This window comes from Anguilla rostrata, chromosome 5, assembly GCF_018555375.3.
Source record: "Anguilla rostrata isolate EN2019 chromosome 5, ASM1855537v3, whole genome shotgun sequence".
In the NCBI taxonomy this organism is placed as follows: domain Eukaryota; kingdom Metazoa; phylum Chordata; class Actinopteri; order Anguilliformes; family Anguillidae; genus Anguilla; species Anguilla rostrata.
Genome location: NC_057937.1, coordinates 44,985,907 through 45,007,718, shown reverse-complemented (window position 1 = coordinate 45,007,718; position 21,812 = coordinate 44,985,907). Strand labels below are relative to the sequence as shown.

At 39.2% G+C, this 21,812-nt stretch overlaps 1 protein-coding gene and 1 long non-coding RNA gene across 6 annotated transcripts in view; one reads left to right on the top strand and one right to left on the bottom strand.

The window, feature by feature from the left end:
- Nucleotides 1–21,812, top strand: part of LOC135255382 (uncharacterized) — a 184,364-nt gene that overhangs the window by 46,144 nt on the left and 116,408 nt on the right. The window lies entirely within an intron of this gene.
- sema6d (semaphorin 6D) overlaps nucleotides 1–21,812 on the bottom strand; it is a 76,508-nt gene that overhangs the window by 26,467 nt on the left and 28,229 nt on the right. Inside the window, exon 3 of the mRNA XM_064336473.1 lies at nucleotides 9,099–9,129. The gene's annotated coding sequence lies outside the window, so the exon portion shown is untranslated. The remainder of the gene's footprint in view (nucleotides 1–9,098; nucleotides 9,130–21,812) is intronic.

Here is a 21,812-nt window from a genome sequence, read left to right as displayed (position 1 = left end):
ACTTAACTTGAATTGCTTCAGTAAATATCCAGCTATATAAATGGATTGGAAAGGATTAAAAAATACATAAGCTGTGTAAAGCACTCTGAATAACAGCACTTGCTAAATACATAAAATATAAGAAAAAAAAAGAAAGAAAAAAAAACTACGCACTGAATTGGTTGCTCAGGCTTTGCATGTGCATGTGTATGTGTATGTGCCGGACAGGAGCTCATCAGACCTTTCTGTGTGACCTGCCCTGTTGTTGTGAGGGCCTTGTGCAAACCACAACATCCTCCATGCCAGAGCGGTTTGCTTTAGTGTTCGGCTGAGAGCGGTGCTTATTTTGCGGGCTGGAATGGGAAAGTGCATGGATAACAGGGTTATTTCCTCCTTTCACAGCAGCCACAGAATACTGCATCATCTTAAGGTTCATTGATCCATGAGCTATATAGCTTTTATCTGCTTATTCATGCCCATATCCTGACAAAATGCAACTTTCCAGTGAGAGATTGTCATTTTATATGAAAAATCTTATGTCATTGTTCCCTACCCAGCTGTTATAAAAGAAGATATTTTTGAGGAAATGTTTAGGATGTCTGTGGGGCGTTCTGTTTCAGTGTCAGCTTGCACCTTAACATATTAAGACATTTGGAATACTTTGATGTCTTTTCTTACTTTGCATTATTTAGTCATTGTATATCCTTTGAAAATCTTGAATTAAAATAATGAGTAATGCTCTGTCACGTAGACTGCTTATTGGCTGGCGAACCAGCAATGAGACCTTTGGATTCCCAGCCAGGATAATGCGTAGTGCTATTGAAGAACAGTGAGCTCAGTGATGAGTGTCTGTGATTCATCCCTGAAGTCTGCAATTTGGAGATTCACTTGTGGTTCGAAGATGCGGGAGTGGCCAGACGGAAAGTGCACTTTGAAAACCAGAGCACAAATTTTATGTGGTTACCAGTTGCTTTGCAATTAAGGGCTGTTCTTTCTGATTTATTTCCAGTTGCAGCTGCACAAACCTGACAATGGCCACCATTTAAAGGACAAAAGTGAGGGGAAAAACAACAGACCTTTCAAATCCTGCTCCATTAGTTGATGTAAGGGCAATTGCTGTATGTGGGGATAGCATTCAGACACAGGCAGTGGTGTTTTGGCACGTGGTCCTGTTGCTAACATGAAACATTTCAAGAATGTTGTTTGATATTCAGGTTAGATTCCCATTGGTTTTGAGATAATGACCTGTATTCAATCAACATTTGTACTTATTCTTGACTTCTTCACAAACTGTGTGTGCGTGAATAAAAAATTAGTCTTGCTTTTAATTGTTAGTCAAATTTAAGAACAAATGTTTTTTGAATCCAATCCTATTGAATGTTATTGTGCGAATGTTCCCAAAACAATCTTAGAACACAGATGCAGAAAAATGAGCCAGGCATGGTGATTACATTCCTACTGTGAACATCCCCTGGTGGTTATCATTTAGTCAAGTAAAATGAACATGGAGGTCCCATGTCAAGAACATTTTTTGTTTACCTAGTAGGGTGCTGAAATACTATCATTCCTAACCTTTCCAGTAATATTAGAAAAAATTCCCAATCCATAATTTAAATTATGTTTTCATTTGAATAACAAAAAAAGAATTGCTGCTAAGACTGTCCCTGAAATGTTCCTTGTGACTTTAAAATAAAGTTCAAGTGAAACACAGAAAACAGGACAAATGTAAATGTTTGTAACATTAATTCTAACGTTCTGGGAATGTTCTGGGGTACTGCTTGCCAAGTCAACAACTGTTGCACCAGGTGCAACTGTCCTGTGTTTGAATTTGGTGCGATAGTGTAAATTCTTGTCCTCTTTTACTGTGAAAGCAGGATCTTCTGGTGGGGTGGTTTATTGTCTGTGTCTGCTTTTTAATGAGACTCTGATTGCTTTGGGGGATGGAGAACAGCCTCTCTTGTATTCTTTGTTCTAAATGGAGAGTGGGCCTCCCACAACTGTACATGGCTTCCTATGGGCGAAGTGCATGGCAATTACCCAGTTCACTAGAGGTTACACTCTCCAAGTGTTTTCACCACTGCTCAGTGTATTTTCTTTACTGAGGCACATAGGGGTGAAGCATAGGCTTAATTACCCTCCGGGTTATTGTTCTAAATGCTTTAAAATTGGCTGTTGATAAGCTTGTCTCATTGTTAAAAAAACACTGAGCAGCTAATTTAATAGGAACAAAGTGCAGATAAAAGATACATTTAATTTTTCAAGCTGGTGTCTTGATGCTCAACATTGAAAATAAAAACTTGCGTAAGAGAATGGAAAATGATTTTGTCTTTCACAGGAGAAGTCAATTTCAGGATTCTTTGTTAAAAATGATTATTCTTAGTTAATCATTGTTTTACACATCAAAAAATTAAACTTTTAAATAATGAACTTTCTATTCAAGGATACAGGAATTTATATTTTATTTAAAAAGTATTTTATGTAGGTTTTTCCTTGTTCTCTGGGAGCTGTTCTTTTCTCTTTTGTGTTATGAACTGACAAACAGCATATCTAACAGGCCGGCCTTGTCTGCTCAATGAGCAGAGACAACGCGCGGGCTTGTGGGCTCACGCCTCTGTGGACACAAAATGTTTCCTTGTTTAATACAAACTGACACCCTGACATCTTTGCTGAGCTCTTCGTCTGATTCCTGTTGTGTTCACAGGATGGAATTATTGTGGACTTTAGCAGCTTTCAGATGGCTGTTACTTGACCCCCCCCCCCCCCCCCCCCGCCCCCCAAGAGTTCTTTAACCCCAAACAAAGTCACTTTCATTTACATTTTAAAAAAGGAGAGTGGCAGGTCCTGTTCATGGACTGTTTGCTCACGATGTAGAATACCCTTCCCCCTCAGACATTTAAAGTTCCCTCCCACAGATGGTCCAACGGCACTATGTGGGAATTTGTAGCAACTCACACAATTTGGCATAGCCTACCATGGTTTCTACTTTCAGGTTGAACAATTGAAATATGTCTTTTTTGTTGCAGGTCAGAGGGAAATACAAAAGGGGGCTTTGGACTTGTGAGACCATCTGGTGGTTATAGTAGGCTGTTTTTCTGCCTACTACAATGACTCCACATAATTTTGATTGAATGGGACATACATGTTGGAAACCTCTGAAATTAATCCTGCGCATGCAACATTTTTTTTTTGCACACAGCTGTAAACTTTATGTGCTCCAATATGATTTTTGTTCTTGTGCAGAATATGATTAATGGCCCCATGGGCTCCATGTAAAGGCTCTCGAGGGGGGAAACTGAGCATGTGATAAGATATTTCAGTGAATGCATAATTCTGGAAACTCGCATTGGATCAGTCATTACCTAACAAGTCAGCATCAGAAACAGTGATCCCTTTCAATCAATGTTTGTTTGGATTTTATGCTATCCTCTGAAACATCTAGCTACATTCCAACTCAACACTGTGCAATGAAAACTAACAAAACCAGGACCAATACACTGCCAGCTCTAGAGAGCAGAGGTTTATGAGATATTTATACTCCGGCAGACAGGAAGCTCATTGAGTGGAGCATTTTATGATTTCCCAAATTTTCAGGGTCAAGAAACCATTGCGCTCACGCATGTTTTTTTAAATAACACACCCATGGAACTTGTGCACCATAAAATAAAGTATACTGTAACTTTCAAAACATAAAAGCAAATTTGTCTCGGTAATGGACACAGCTCTTTTAGCCAAATGTTATAGAAAAAAAGACAAAAGAGGTGATTCATGGCCCCGTCTGTATAACCACAGAGTGCTTTTCCCAAGAACTCAGCCATGGTGCTCTAGATCACCTTTGATACTGTGTGATCCCTGTCTCAACCTATGGCACTTATGAGAAGTTTGAAAAACCAGATGTTGATTTTACAGACTTTTCACTGTGCTGTGAGCCAGGGGGGGAGGGCCTCTTGGGGCGAGAGGAGGGGATATTACAGGGAGAGCTGGGCTCTGCCTGTCGAAAAAGCTGAGTGAAGCACTTTCTGTGGTGCGATCGCTAATGCAGACAGATGAGCTCGCTCCCATCAATCCTGCATGTTTGTTTCAGGCTCGGACGTGGCCATTCATAAGGATGGGAGAGTGCTGCTTTCTGTCTCTTTCAGGCTAAAAGAGACACTGTGGAAATTGGCCAGTTCGGGAGCAGACGCAGTCTGTAGGCAGCCTGAACTTCCTTTACAAACCACTCCCATTCAAATTTATGAGTTTAATAACACCTCAGAACAGGCCCCTACAAGATCTATCTGGTGGTTACACAAGCGAAAGGCAGCTCAGTGTGCTCCAGAGGAGGTTTTTGCTCTGTGTTTTGTCTTGTGTAGTGAACGAAACCAGATGATCCAGCGAGGAAATTTTAATAAAATTGACTTTTCGCAATGTTCTGGCATATCATGTCCTCTCCTATAATGTAGCATAGGGGTGCCTGAGTTTTGGGTAGCAAACATGTGAGTGAACATGTTCATGCCAAAGATTTTTGGTAAGCCATAACTTCCTGAAATGGAAAATCAAATCTGCAGGTATTCATATGTATTACTATTAGTAGAAGACATGTGAAGTGGCATGAGGTTTGACCGGAGGCTCCCTCATCGCTATGGAGAGCTACAATGGAACAGCATGTGACCAAGGTGTCCTCTGAGATAGATTTTTTACTGTCCTCTGTTCAGAATCTGGCTGACTTCAGACTGCATTTATTCTTCATTGCCACATTGATAATAGGAAGCCTCATTACAAGTTTATGAATTCAAAACAAAACAGTTAATTTCCTGATTTTATGAACAATACACCACAACACTCAATTCCGTTTTTTAATGACTTGACTAATCATTGGAACTTACATATCACTCAACTTTCTTTAAATGTCCATACCCTGTGTACAGAAGAATTCATGCATAGTGGCTGTACAAAATGGTCTTTTCTGTGATCATCTTTTTTAACCTTCAGCAATAGATCAAAGAGATTCTAAATGTACTCTCTAGCTTTATTATTTCTGATTTAGCAAATGAGTCCTGAGTTCGTACATGTAGAAGATTGACTTTGGGTCAAGAAGTACTATAGAGAGAACATCGATCATCACTCCAGGAGATGGAGACCGTACCTCAAGGCCTGCCATTTCGGCCAATCTCTCTCTCTCTCTCTCTGTCAGAAGCCTGTGCTAAAGAACTGGGCCTGTTGGGTGTTTGACACTGCTAATAACCAAATGAATGGTCTCTGGCTTCATTTTAATTGGGGGCTGTCAGGGATATTTGTCCCCGTCTGTGCAGAATGCCAGAGAGGGAGATTGTTATACAGCCCTGGTGACGGAATATAATGTTTACGCTTTGGTGATGGGAGCTATAGATATGGAATTCTAGCTGTTTTGAGTAGAATGACTCAAACTGTGAGAAGGATGAGAGGTGAACCTTGGGTCTCTGTCTCTTTTGCTAACACAGGAAGCTGTAGGAAGGGACACATTTAATACATGTCCCTCCTCTCAAGAACCTTTTTCACTTTTATGGTGGAAATAAATGTCTTGAAGGAGTAAATAGAGAGGTACTGAGTTACCTGGAGGGGTTGTGTTAAATGCTGGACAAGGCAGAGAACGAAAGAGTATTTTAGTGTATTTTAAGGTATGCATTTGTTTGAGGAAGTGATTTGCTGTATATGCTGTACAGAACTATATGTGCAACGCAGACAGCCTTTTTGCAGCACAACGTGATACATTTTCTTTGGGTTGGATATCTGCATTTTTTTGTTTTTTGTTTTTTCATAATTTTGAATAATTTATGGTACTATTTATAGAAACTAGACGGATGCAGTTAGTATTTTTAGCTTGCATGCTTTTATGTCTTGTGGCTTTATGTAATACCATTTATGTAATCTTTACGTTTGATGGGACATTTTGCTGCGTGTCTCTCTAATCCTACTGCGCAAGAGGAGACAACAGTGTTCCAGTGACCCTTTCAGCGATATTCTAAGAAATAAACTCGAACTGCGAGAGTGAAAGGAAGCATTGACATAAGAAGGACGTGAGTTACGAATGGCGTCATCCCCAAACAAAAGCTCAAAGAAGTTTGGCTTTCCCAAGGGAATTATCCACATATCCAAATATCTTTTTTCTACAGGACAAAATGCCACAATTATAATCTGTATTAACTGTATGTACAGCGGTGCTTTCAGATTAAGCACTGATTCTGTTAAATACTACGTGTCATGTAATCTGGTATATTTGTCAACCAAGGTTAAACCACAGCTGGACAAGCCAGGATACGAATAATCTCTGCCATAAAGAGCTGAAAGAGCAGACAATCTGAAAAAGAAAATCTGAAGACATTTTATATGCGTGTTTTTTTTGGGGGGAATGACATTATAGCTACAATAAACACAGAAAATGAACATAGATGAAAGCATGCCTTTCTTCCATCACAATGATGCAAAACTCATAGAATTTCACACCTTTTGTCTTTCAAATTCAATACCTTTGAGACCATGTTCCAGTGGTGTTACACATACTTATTGTCTGTATAGGTGTGATTTACAGGGGCTGTTTTCAGATGTTTGCGGGTGCTTTACTGGCACTGTTTGAATGAAATGATTTTCTTGCAGTTGAACTTTGCTTGAACCCGAATTGATATCCAGATCTGAAAATTGTAGATCTGATAAAGCCAATCGAATGCCTTGCCACTGCAGGTCGCTGAAATGGCTCAGCTTGAATTGTTTGCGGTGTGCTTGGACACAGAATGCTATATACAACTGCTGTATATGTGGAACCCATTCTGGTTTCATTTTGATGTGTGGCATGTAAGGAGTAGCACTCTCAAAGCAAGAGTTACTGTGTGGATTAAGCGGAGGCTTAGTCCGCCCAGTAGCTTGCTGCAGTTTCTTATCTGGGCTAATAGGATTGATGGTGACAACCATAATTACCAGAGAAGGGCTAGCCTGTACTGTAATTACAGTGCAATTGTAAAAGCAAAGCCAAGCTGTAAGATACAGACCACAGATTCCACCAAGATTTGGTATTCTGCAGGATGAAGCAATGTTTCAGCAGGATGGATTTTACTCATTTTTATTTAGATGTGTGTGATACCGGGGAAGGATTCAAAATGAACAGCACCTCTGCTTATAAGAACAAATTGATCTGCTGAACAGTTTTTCCTGGTTTGCCGCTCGGTGCCTATGCATTGCAAATGATCATGTCTCTCATATTGCTACAGTGCTAAATTGTTTTGCCACATGATCATAAATGCATGCACAAACACAAACACACACACAGACACATACACACACACACGGATCTGCTGCTTTTGAGGAGTCTTGTCATTCAGATATAATGAAGAAAACTAGCCACTCCATTAAGGCAAATTGAATGCTCTGTCTTGGCACTTTTTCCAGCATAAAAGAGATGGACAGAATGAATAGGATGGCAAATTATTTTGGAAAGATTGCATACTTTTCCTGTGAACTTTGGTAAGGACAGGCAAAATAAGACTTATAAAAATAAACTTTTAGATAAGCTGTAACTTCTTCTGCTTATTTAAGGTCATGTGTATTTGTTGTGATTCCACAAGTCAAAAAGGATCACATTTCTATAACAATCAAAGAAACCAGTTTGCTGGACTTTTTTCTGCACAATTCCATCAAACACCAAAGAACAACCTATTTTCTCTGCACAGCCTTTGTGTAGTCTCAACAATATCCAGCTATGAAGTGAACGCAGCTCATTTTATAGAAAATAATCCTGAAGAAAGGTAGCCTTAGAGCTGATTTGTCTGTCTTGCATATGCTCTGTGAGCTCATTTGCAGGACAGACAGGCAATAAATAAGGTCTTGTGCAAAGTACCTGTATTGAACACACGTATATTCTGTCTGCAGATAAAGATAATAACCAAAGCTGAAAAGCTGACCCAGAATTCCATGACAAAGAAATCTTTGTTGCTGTGCCCAACAACCAAACAGTAATATTTACTATCCTACTATTGGTGGATAATATAAAGGCAACAGGTGCTTTAATTCAGCATGTCATAGATAAGAAATGTTGTGATATTCTTCAGATATTATGATGTGGTTCATGTGATGTGCTGAAGTCTACAAACTCTAAAGAATAACAAACAGCCTTTGAGTGATGAAAGCTTAGGTCTATACAAGAAAGAGATAAAAGACCTGCACTCACTTCGTTCCACTAGAATGTCTGGTTTATTTTATACTTTATTAAGGATTCTTTGGAAACTCCATTAGTGCTGGCCATTAATCTGATATTAGTATGCATAACAAACTCTTATGCATGCATATTATCTTTTGTAAGAACCCACTCTTGTGCAGAATCACTGGTTATTTCACAAGCTTGTGTGATTAGTAAAACAGGAATTCATCAAGACTCAAAATGAATAGAATCTGTCCACACCCAGCACAGCCAAATAGGGAGCTTGCAGCATGTGATTGACTCAGACAGTCCTGAAGCACCCCATTCTTTCTGAACCAGAGGGTATCCTCATTGGTGGGATTGTTATGTGGTCACAGACGCTGTATGTTAATCAGAATAGTTGTGCATGTATTAATTGGTGGGGAAGTTGATCATGTGGTGCAGGATACAAGGGCCTCTTGTCTAGTATTTTGATTTGGATTAGTTCATCCCTAAATTCAGCAAAGGTATAACTTGGGGCAAACTATTGCATGCTTGAACAATTGTAGGCAGGACACATGCACTATGAGTCAAAGACATTAGAAAGCATAAAGCTCATGCCCATGAAAGGTATACCACTGATCCGGGTTGGGCGGGGGGGGGCCCGCAAAGCCTGGTGTCATGTGATCTGGTTCACAGGGGAACAGCTTTCAGGCTTATAAAGGGATTAATCCGACTTTCAAACCAAAGACAAAAACACAGATTTCTTCTGCTAGGAGGAAGTGTGGACAAATTTGAATGAGTAACTCTTGGCTCACAACACAGCTGGGCCCACAGAATGGGTCTGTGTGGTCCCTGCAGTGATTCAGGTCTGGACAACAGCACAATTCAGGATAACACTTTTAACATTTCTGCTCTGACAATAACTCTGTCTTTGTTACACTGGCAGTTTAAGCCTTTCGTGGTGTTTCAAAGGAAAGAGAATGTAAATTCTCACCTTCCTGTGGAGGCGGATGCACACAGATGACCTGAAAAGGAAATGAACAGCAGTTATCTTCTGTATTGCTGAGAATGTGATACAAAGACAGAGATCCAGTGTCAAGATTCAATCTCCCCACTTCGTTCGCAGGCACTGAGAGTGAACGGAATTGAAATGAAATTTTACGGTCTTATACTTTGTTGTTGAATTGTGGAGGCAGTTTCTTTCCAACTGACACCAGGTCAGCTGTCAGGAACACGTTGCTTTTTTCAGCTTGGTAAACACATATGCTCATGCTCAAATACATAAACTGTTTTTTAAGAACTGATTTCTTAGCAGTGTGAAGTACACCCTTTAAGCTTGATTCTACTTGTATGACATTCATTAGAAATTATATTCTTGTCTTATGATACGGGTGCGTATTGTGTATTGCATATATAGCAATGTTTATGATACAATTTTCCATGAATGCCATTGAACAAAAAGAAAAGCAAGAAACAGTCAAAAGCACTATGTGTAAAAATCAATGCAATTAAATATATATTTTTAATTCTTTAAATAAAAACAAATAAAAAACTCTACAGGAGTCTGGTAAAGTGTTACCCAATACATTTCTACAGCCTATTCTTTGTGAACTACCTCAATTTTCAATATGGAAGAGAAGGCCTTTCATCGTTCTCTGTTGCTCTAAGAACTGGAAATCGGAGACAGAGGCCCCCATTCTTAAAGGGGCTCTCCACATTGTGTTAGAACTCATAGTCATAGGTCAATAAGAAACCACTGAGCAACAGTCCAAGATTTTAGAACAGACAAATGGTTCATTTGGTGGATGATTCAAAGCTGGTTTAGAACATCCAGGAGGGTAGCTTAAGGTGGGCTTCAGATTCATGCCTGCATTTCTTACAGGCATGTGAAAAATGCATCTTCAATCAATCAATCAATTTTATAGCACAATGTAAAATCAGGTTGCCATAATACTTGAAAGAACGCTTATACCACAGGGAATTAAAAACAGAAAGAACCCTTTCTGTCTGATGTGGGGAAGAAACTGAGAACTAGTATTACTGTCTTGCCCTAATCATCTCTTTGCCAGCGGAAATCATGGCTGATGAACAAGATGCACTTCATCAGGCCATGCACTGATGCATTAAGTGTTTTGCATAGATGCAACACCGCTGTGGCATCCTAACGAGAAATGTTTGATCTCAATCACTTCGGCAAACATACAGCTGTATAAATAGATGGTGCGTAAAATGTAAGCAGGGGCAAGTCACCGCAGATAAGGGCTTCAGCTAGCAAAATGAATTGAGCAAACAATGGAATAATTGATATTTAAGGAAATGAAGAATGACCTTGAGTACTCCATCTGGCTGCCGAGCTCTCAGACAGCTGCTTGACGCCAGCTTCGCATTAACAAAATCCCCGGCCTTCGATTCCTCCCAGACTGGGATTCAAATAAAACAACAACCTTCCGTTCGCTGCGCGAAAGAAAAAGAACACTGGCACAAATCTGTCAAGTTACATTGCCTGTCCGCAGTTTCATAATGGAGTTAAACCAGGATAGAGGTGACACAAGTCTTATGTGCTCAAAACGTTTATTTGAAATAGGAATATGCTACGCACATTCTTTTTCAATGGCCAGACGCTGCTTTGTGGCTGTGGCCAGGGCGAGGCCTAATGAAGCGGCCCCTTTCAGCTTCTCAAGTCGTCTTTCACTCGCCTAAAGTGATGACCGATTGCGAATCGGTTGCATCTGAGGTGTTAATGTGGATACGGAAAGCTGCTGAGTCCAGGGTGGCATCTGAGCTTCCCTTTGCCACCGCTCGCCCTCGTGCTTCTGTGAAGTGCTGACATTATCGGCAGGATATGTTCTGATTTGCAGGGCATATCCTTCAAGAAAACATTTTTTATCATGCTCCCCATCTGCCCCCTTTGACAGGCCTTAACTCATTGAGGGTGCATAATTCAGTTCTTTATTCATCCATTTGAATAAGGAGGCGATTGGCTGCATAATGTGACTGATGTCCTCTGAGCAATCTGCTTCAGGAACAAGGGCACGCGGCAGGTTACGGAGCCTGAGCTGTTTTCAGGTAATCGAAAGGACGCCTCAACCTTTGAATAGCCTGAGAGGTGCCAAATTCTCTCTTTGATTATTCATTACGCAAACGGGTCCAGGGAGGATGCCTCCATAACAAGCTCCGGTCACGTTATCTTGATGCAATTTAATCGAGTAGCAAAAAAGCTCAGTCCTCTTTCAGCCAATATAATGTGCCATACCATCTGCTTGAGGTCCAGGCTGCGAATTCCACACTGTATCTCTAAACAGCATATTTATACATACAGTGTCTAAATCGCCATCACTTCCAAATGTGTGGGAGTCTGAAATATCCATATTTCTCTGCTTTAATGATTATGATGGCTGAGATGTGGTTTCCAGCTGACTGGTCTTTCTGTTGTATGTACAATGTTATGTATTGTACCTTTTTGGCTGTATGTAACACCTCTAGTCTTGCCTTTCACTGGTTTTATATTCATGTTCAATATGAACCTGCACACATTAATGGAAGATCTTTGGGTTTTGGTTCCTGAAAATAGCTTTTTGAGCTGCACTGGTTAGTATGAAAAGCTTACTTATCTGATTGTCTGCTGTGTCTCCTTTTGTATGCACTGGTAATGCTTAACAAATAAACCTGTATTGATTGGCTCATCAATTACTTGAGATAAAAATAAATTATCTTCTTTCTTCTCCTCTAATCCCCAGGCTGTAATTAACTGAATGTTTCCGGTGATAGTGTCAGAGCGAATGGATTCTAGAAGGTCTTAAATACAGTGTCAAATGATTTGGTTGTCTTTAAGGGATGTTTTTTCCAGGCATTTTCTTTCAATGAAAGGGAATTTCAGGCAGACCTGCCCTCTCCGTCATGCTAACTGAACTCTGACTCCTCTGTGCTTTGACTCAGATTGAGTTGATACGAAACTGATGTGCATTGTTTAGCTATAGTCCACATCTTGTGGAGATAAACAGCACGCACCAGACAGATGTTTAACCTTGACAGTTCCCCTTGAAACCGACAAATCTGCTTGTCTATAAAGCATATTTTGTCTGTAATGCTTCCTATTCCCTCGATACCTGCCTGCTAATTAGGCTGTTGTATTTCATGTTCAATTTTAATGAGTTTGCGTCATTATCTTCAACTGCATGATGTAAATATTTGTTCATTTCCTGGTGCTTTGTTGCCAGTGTTTATTGGTTTTTTTTGTTTTTTTTTACTTGAGCATCCATTATTTTAATTTTATGCTCTGCGAATGAAAACCTACTCCGTATTGTCATTCACTTTTTTCATTTATTTGGTTAAAAAAAATGGTACCTGGAGCCACAATTCTTTCAACAGATTTGCATTTTTAACGTGTTGATGCAGAATACATATGTTTCTTAGTTTTCAAATTCAAGTTTTACATGGGCTGATTTGCTGTTCATGGGGTTTCTTCTTGTCTTCAGCGTCGGATTTGTTTCCTGTTGAAGAATTCTGGCTGTTAATTAATAAGCTATTTCCTGGACAGGAGACTTTGACTGCTTTATGCAGCCATTGTCAGCTTTAAGCACAATGTAATTATTTCAGCATGTTGAAGTATTCTGTTTCAGTTAGGAACGTATCACTTTCCTTCCCAAAGCAGCCATTTAGTAGTAATGATAGACAAGCACTGAGGGGGGATAGGGCTACCTTTACACAAATCCTTTTATTCTTTGCACTTGTTAGTATAGCCTCTCCTCTCCTTGTAGCTTTTGTGATATTACTAACGATGGCTTCTGTGAACCGACAAAAATCAGACTGAGATGCACCGTGTAGTTCTGAAACTAACATAACCGAATTACGATGGATATTTAGAACTCACCAAACATGTCAATTGGGAGGATAAACATAAGGAAAACTAATTTGGAGCTGTTTTTAATATTTATGAAGCAGCAAAAGCACACTGTCTGCCCCGGTCTGTGGTTTATAAATGAATATTTGTACAGTGTCTAAGACAAGGTGATTTATTTAGCTGTAAAGGTTACCGTGGCTTGAAGGCTGTCAGAGTAGTGTGTCTGTTCTGCGGTTTTCATGACGCCAGTGCTACTGTAAACACGGGCTCGGTGGACGTGAAGAGGCCATTGATCAAGCCGAACAGGACTGTCAAATGTTCACGTTCGTCAGATATGACGTTCGTCAGAACGCACAAAAACCCAAGTTGTGCTGTTTACAGTCTATCCCTGGCCTTCCCTATGCAAATGTGCAAGTTCTTTGATGCTATCATTTTTTATTGTTCCAAACTCACGATTCATATGGAAAAATACAGATTAGAGAGGAATATAGTGGGATTATCTCTTCACGGTTCTGTTTTTGTGAAGACTGAATGGACCGTAATTTTTTGAGTCATCACGTAATGAGCCTGACTAAGCTGTTTGTTGAATTGCTGCTTTGTTTTCTCCTCTCCAGTGCAGGAGAAACATGGCGTGCTCATTTCGTTTAAACGAAATGCAGTTTTACCTCTGCTTTTTTCAATTTAACACTATTCTGGAAGTCAGCTCAAAAAAAAGAGAAGAAAGTCAAATTATGCAAGTGTATAAATATAGTACAAACCATGTAAAGAATAAATCAGCTTAACTTGGTGCACTGTGTGCATTTGAACGCGTAGTCAATTGAGGTGTATGGTACAAATTGGCTGGCTTTCAAAATATGAAGGCCTTGTCTGAATCATAATCTAAACAAAATAAATGAAATGCATAAATCAGAAGTCTGTATGTGGTGAAATAGATGATATCACTGAGTATGTATTCATTTCACTTTATTAAGAAAAATTCAGCTGAGCTGTGTTGTCCGTCAGCTATGTTGATAAGATCAACCCAACTTGATGCGGGCAACATCAAGTCACTGCTGCTTCTACTGTGTAAATTGGAATCCAGCCTTATGGAAAGCCCATGCATTTGTTGGGTTCTAAGGTAAGTATTATTTGTGTGTGATGTGTGGTGTCTTTGCATGTGAACTGATACCAATCTATTGACTTTTTCAACCTGTCAATGCAATTTGAGAAAAGTGGGAAAACTTGCACTGTGGTCTAGCATATCGATATTTGAAATTAGTGTCTGTATCTGCAAGGTACAAGGTATAGTACTAAAACGTACTCCTCCTGCAACTAATAGTATGTTTCACTGTAGCATTACTATATATTTTATTAGCAGCTTGACACCAATGAGGCATACACTCATCTGTGATTTGATTTGCTCTCTTGCTCTGTGGGAATACATGGATATTATGTCATTTTAGCTTACATTTTGTATATAAGTGTGTGTTTGTGTGTGAGGAAGTGCTAAATGTGTGCTTTGTATCAGAATGTCACAGAAGGCAACAGGCACTCAAAGCAACAAGCACTCAATGAAATAGTAGCTGAAATAAACTGTATGGATAAGCAGTAGAATGGCTAAAAGCTGTTATTAGACAAAAAACAAATGCAGATATTTGACTTTATAAAAAATTTAAAAAACACCTGGACACCCTCACTCATGCAAATTAAATGCTCTCAACAGTTTGGCAGAATTTTCATAAGTTAAAAGAATGGTTTGTTGACAAGAGGGGTGGGGATATATTTCTTGTAATTTAAGCAGTCCAGGGTTGGAGTTTTTTCCTCCCTTTGCTCATTAGTGCCCGCGCTCTCGGATCCCCGGTTTGGGAATTCACCTTACCGCTCTCTCCCGTGCGCTTTGTGCGATGCCCTGGCTTGTTACAAATGAACTGTAACATAATTCCAATTTAGCACAGGTGGCTGCTTCTCAGCTGCGCGCTGGCAGAACAAACGCTGCTGCAGCGCGCTGTCTCTGCTGAATACCCCCCTCTAACCGGAGCTCTTTGCACCAGTCAGAAATCCACACACTGAGAGCTCTGTTAGAGCACAGCTCTAAATAGCTGTTAATTATTCCCCCCTTATTCTCATGTCGTTTGGACACGTTTGCATGCGTTCTGTATCTCCAGAGCAGCATAGAGCGGTTTTGTTTCGTTTTTCATCATTAGTAATGACATGGTTCATTGTTTATAATTAAGTGTTTCCACGTGCAGATTGTTGAATGTATCAATAGGTTTACAGTAATTATACCCTTTTCTGTATAAATTAATGGGACTATACAAGTCCTTTGCCACCATATTTGATTGTACTTCATCAGCAAATGAACATACTACAATTATTTTAAAGGTAAATAGAAAAAGCATGTGGGCATTAGGCTTTATAAACATTGTGAACTTTTTGCCAAACGGCACTGTTCAGTCCTCCATCAACTAGTCTGATACTGTCGACAGTGAATTTCCCCTGGTACCTGTTGAACAGCAGGTTCTGTTATGCTCATTCTATCCTGAAATGCACACACACACACACACACTGGTGTATCAGAGCTCTATATATGCTTGTTGGTTGTCTTTTTCACAGTGTAAGGATCACTTGACATCTTTGTCTCCCAATCTTTCTCAGTCGTTGTTGTACAGGCAAGCCTTGTTTACAGGGATGAGGCTAATTCCATGGTAATACTTCCAGGTACATGATCTTATTCTTTCAGGACACTGATGGAAATAAGACTGTTGTATCATATTTGTGCCACCCACTGACAATAAGGTGCAATATTTGGACTTAACCGCTATTATTTAGTCTTACCAAAGTGTGCAACATAATTCTCTCTACTTGCTGTGTCCTTGACATTGTAAAACTATGTAAATAGTGCAGGGTGCTTTATTGATAAAATGTGTCGTAATGAGATGCAGAATGCATGAATCGTAAAACAATGCTTGTGCAGGAACAGCAATAATGTGTCATTATCCTTAACTGGGGGGAGGGGAAATGTGTCCACTGTACTAGCACTTTCATCCGGGGAAACATGTTTGACATAACAGCACAATAAACACTTATTGATCACAATTAGAAAGCAATATGGAAAAATAGAAAAATATTTACAAATTTATGGTCAAACAAATTTTGTTGGGGGGAAGGGGGTAGTGGAGTTTCTTTTTTATAGAGCAATAACTGTTTTCCAAAAACTGAATTAAATATATTGATCCACTCTGTGGTTTGTATCGATTGGAGAAAGACTGTAATACTTAAAGTTATTTAATAATAGTGCCTCCAGCAGACTAATTTAAGGATAATTTATCTTCAGTAACATGCCTATAGTGTCTGGTTTGTTGAGTGAGGAAATGGAATTGGAATGAAAGATTTCATTTTCTTATAAGAACAACATACAGCTTACCTCCGTATTATGCATTTCAGTTTTGAGCAAATGGCATAATTGCGATAATTTGCATAATTTGTTCTTGTCGCATATCATACAGTGAGAAACATTATTGAACCAAAGAAACAGAAACTTATCTTTTTTCAGAGTCTGATAAGCAAGTGTACTGTAGCACTGTTCATTAGGGAATTTATTTCTGAACAAATTACTGACCCTCTAATTTTATGCTACCCTCTAATGTATAATGATAATGCATAATAATGCAGTAATGAAAAGATAACCTATGTACATGTGCAATTGATGAAATAACAGAGCGCTTTTCCACTCATTAAAATAAAATCCTCACGCTGGGCAGTTTTAATGTAGCCAATTTATTTAGAGTGATCTCTCTTATTTGCTGTAAATAGATATGTGGCAGGCTGGCATCATGATAAAGGGTTAGGATTTAGTGCATTATCCACAGTATGAAGCACAGAGCTGTTATTACTGCCAGACGCAGTTATCCATCAGACCGGCTTAGCTGACGAAAGCCCTTTAATTCTGATTACAGAATTCCTCCATTAGCTTGAAAGGCTAACGCTGGAGTGAGTTGTTGCTCGGGGCGATGATACCATCTGTCTTGGCCGTTCCATGAAAGCAATTGTTCTGATAAAAACAGTCACCTGCTTTTTAAAATTTATTATCCAGCTAAATGTAAAGATATTCCGTGCAGAACGTTTGAACACAGGACACAGCTATACATGCAGAACCTCAGTGTAATTGGAAAACAACACAACCCTAATTGGAAATTCTAACAAGCTTTTGGATCCGAGAAAGAGCACTGGGATTTGTTTGTGTTTAGAACAGGGAGTGACATGGTCTACTAAGACCCTTCATTACTGTGTCTACGATGTTGAATTCACAGTTGCATGACATCCCTCTGAAAATAGAGTCGGAGCAAAATCTATAAACATTCCTGTTGTTAGGCCTGGTTTTTGGACCATGCAGTGTAACTAGCACCACACGCAGAATAGGTATACTGAAAATAAAAAATTCAGTGCTCATTGGATGCCTCAGAGTACTTCCTGGTTGTTTGCTTACTACGACAGAATGCTGAATACTAAGGTTGTACGTGTGCCATTCCATAAGAAGGTACTCCCTGTAGGCCACCGGAGGGTGGGAAACTAATAGTGTAACCAGGTGGATACGTCACCTGGTTATACTGGGCATTTCCCTACAACCTATGTGGTCAAAATGGGTGTCACTTGAGTGGCAGTTGCTCTTTGGCCATTTTTCATTCTAAGTGACAAGCCCGGTATTGATCCAAATGCTACAGTCTGCTGAGGCTAGCGCTCGGAGCATTACCAGCTGCTGACTAACCCGATAGGCGGCTGTGCTTAACTTGGCAAATTTACTCTCTGAATACACAAAAAACAGGGAACATATCCTACATGGAAATATAATCCCAGCTCTCTCTAACTCCCTACCTCCCCCATCCTATGTCTCCTCTCTGCTTCTGATGTTGGTGCATGCAGCAGGCCTTTTGTGTCCTGTTTTGGGTTTTAAGCAGATGAATTCATTTGCAAACTGTGTGGCAGGCGTTAGGATGACACCATGCAGAAAGTGATAGTATCACTGTGTGAGCGCTGAACATCCTGATAAACCCATTGGTGTGTGTTAATGAAAACTGACAGGCTTATTCCTGTGTGCCGTCCAGGGCTTATTCGGCCACGGCTACATTTCCTCCCTTTTGTTCTGAGAATAACTATACGTTAAATTTGCTAAGCCTTTGGCAGTATAGCCAAAGCTTTTGCTGCAAAGAAAGCTCTGCAATAATGTTAGTATGGTAAACTACATGTTATTAATCTTTTCCCCTTATCATAGCTTGTTTTGCTCTTGTAATGTAAAAGAAATGCAGGAATTTAAGAGCATACTTTATTTGAAAGGATATTTATGTGATGTCCATATCGACAGGGGTAATATTTTTAATTGCCAGTAATTTGATGTGATGAAAATGCCATGTATTTCCCTGGAAATGTCAGACAAGGTCCCTGGTGTTTGGTTTTTTTCAGTTAATCACTTCTTTGTCATATGATATGCCAAGCTGCAGTCACATGCAAGGAGAACCCTGGACCAAACAGGAAATTAATATTTTGTGTGCCAGATATGCAGACTTCATGCTCAACCATCACATCAATCACATCAAGACACACAAGTTCCTCTTGCTGTCTGTGTATATGTGAAGCTGCACAATTTCCCCCCATCTGCGCTTTTCATGGTAATCAGAAGCTCGATGTCTCATGGCATTAACATGACTAGGGAATCATTGTAATGTGTCAAATCTGTAATATTTTATAATATTTTATAAATAAAATATTTTATTTTAGTCAGAGTTTCCTGAGATTGTCTCCTCCCTCAGAAGACTTATTTTGAGTTGTTAGTCAGTAATTTCGGTGTGGATATGGGCTTAAAATCTGTAAGGTGAGGCTTTTATATAGAGTACATGAAATGGTACATTTTGATTTTAAAATTTAATTGGACATGCTCTGTTGTTTCCCAAAGATGTAATTCATTTGATATTAATGCTACCTGAAATCAAATCAAATTCAAGTTCAAAGACAGTTTCATTCTGCTTCAATGGAAGCATAAAAAATCTAGTGATACCTGATGATATTGATGATGTGGATTTACATTGGTTCCTTTCCCTCCTGAATAATGAAATAGTTAACCCTATTTTTCCCTTATTGTAATTAACGCACGATACTAAAACGGGTTTTAAAAGTTTTAGTGAATCTTTTATTAAGATACATTTTCAGAAAGATTTTATATATTTGCATTAGTGTCAGTACTTTTTTCCATGACTGCAGCAGTCTGGAACCATGACTGGTTGTTTGCGCCACAGAAATGAGTTCCAACTAAGAAGTAGATTACATGTAAATCAGGAAATACACAGAGCCTCTGAAGTCATAATGTAGCTGTGCAAGCACTTTTGAGTTACACGAAGTGTATTTTATTGCTTTTGACTGTGAACCCCTTAACACCCCTATACCCGCTCTTGTAAAGCCATCAGAACTTCTTTAAATATTTAAAATATCCTTCATTTCACACAAAAACTGTCTGGGCCAATAAATGACATAGACAAAACCTGAGATAGAATAGAAAAACCCCCAGGAAGTGAACCTTTTCTTTAATATGCAGTTCCTTTTGTATATGAAAAATGTTGTGGCTGCAAACAGAATAATAATAATGATGGAGCTCAAAGTACTGATTACTAATGACTAATTTTCTGTGCATCAGCATATTAATGCTGTGTTGACACCCATATTTTATGCTGATAAGTTTGGCACGTCAGTGTAGTCAGTGTGTTGCTGAAATTGCAGGTCACACTGGTGATTAGTGCATTCTTTTTCAATAGGGCAGTTAGCTGCTCCACATCTCTTCTGTGTAACCTTGGCAATAACCTAATCAAATACCTCTGTTGTTCCTTTGAACATTCTACAAACCTTACACCACAGCCAGATCTCTCCTTTCGACAACCTTGGGGCTACTGGCTATCCCCTCCCTGCATGGCCACGGTGCCTGTTTGTTCCGGTTATTATGGTTTTTTTAATGGTTTTATGTGTTTCTTTTTTGTGGCCTGTAATAGCAGTGATCTGTAAGTACTTGGGATTTGTATTTAGGTTATTGGTTACCATAGCTATCGTGCATTAGTGATTTTGAATATTATTATTATTAGTTGGTAGGAGGGGGTGTTGCTGTGTGGCTCACACTGTTTTGCATAGTCTTGGATTGAATCCAAAGTGTGCCAGTGGCGACTACAGCAATTGTTTTAGATTATCTGTATCTATTTGGATGGAAAACTGGAAGTGGACATCTCTTACATTATACATTGTATAACATGGACACGTGGTGTTTTGGAACACTTGCATATCATTAGTCACAAAGTATAATAACAAACCATGGCCTGGATTCACTCAAAATATGTCCTTAACTTTAGCTTCAAATGAAATGCAGGTGTTAGTTTTATTCTTAGCAAACACAGGTTGGTGAGTTCAACAATTGCTGATATGAGAGCATGAAGCTGTTTTTGTGAAGAAAAATGGTAAAACATGCATTCATTTTAAGTCCAAGTTGAGGAAGAATGTTGATTGAACCCAGACCCATTTCTTTTTAAACCTGTATTTTACAAGCAACACATTAGATGTTCCAAATGATTGGCCATATACAGTATCATGTGTGCAATGGCTATAATGGTTGTTTAATGGCTGTTTTGCTAATTCAACAAAAAAAATACTTGCTCAAGCCATTCCACATATTGCAGGTGCCTGTGGGAATCTCTACCAACCTTAATTATTTCATCATCTAAGTTGATTGCTGTTGTCAGGATGGAACTTCATTGGGCTGTTGCTTACCAACAAGCAAGTTAGCTGCTATTCTCCCTTACGTGTTCCCACAAATTATGCTTGTTCTGGATGTGCATGGTTCAGCACAAGAGGTAGCTGTAAATAAATGTGGACAGAAAACTCTAGCATACTAAATTTAGAATGGCTAGCCTCTGCCTATTTTATATTTGTTAGCAATGCGTAGTCAGTGTCGTAAGCAATGCAGTCGCATCTGACTTCACAGCTGAACCTCGGCTTCCACACTGTTCATTGATAAATTCATCTGTCAATTTGTGGAGAAGTGAGCTAAAACATGTGATTTATTGTGCGCAAGATATTGCCGGTTTTCTTTTTATTATGCCACTCCTTCAGGAATTACCTGACCTTTGATGGACCCCCTTAACAGAGGTGTTTTCAGCAGTGAATACAGTTAAGCTATGCCTGTCTGAAAGTAACATACACGGGTGAAATGCACCAGAGGCGTACTGTGTCTGTTCAGAAGACTCCTTCAGTCTCTGAGAATGATTGAGTATGAGGTTCTGAGCCTCATCTCACCTAGCTGATGAAGTCACAAAGTCCAAGCAGTAGAACCTGAGCATACAAATACTGGACCTGTGCAGGGTTTCTCATACTAACGAGAGCCAAGGGATTTCTAGCAAAGCTGTTAGCGTAAAAACTGCTATAAAGCCCGCTATATTTGTCTACTTTTGGCATGACCCAAGGCAAACTGGGATCGTGTGTGCTGCTTGACAGAGATCCACAGTGAATCTGATTCATGTTGAGCTCTTAACTCTTAAGCCTGGGAAAATACATGGAGTACAGATCCATGTTTGATATTGAATTATTCATTGCTGTAAATAAATACATCAATAAATAAATAGAAACAGGACTCAATAATGCACATCAATCCCCTTACCCTTGAACCAACCCAAGCATAAATCACATTATTGTGAATCCTCTGAAAGATTCCTGATTGTAAAAAAAAAGAAAAAGAAAAGCTGACTGTATAAAATAAGAGAGATACCATTTTTAATTGATCAACTATTGATGCAACTGCAAAATAATTGCATAAAAATGCACATTATGGTGGCATTATCATAAAATGTAGCCTGCAACTTTGCT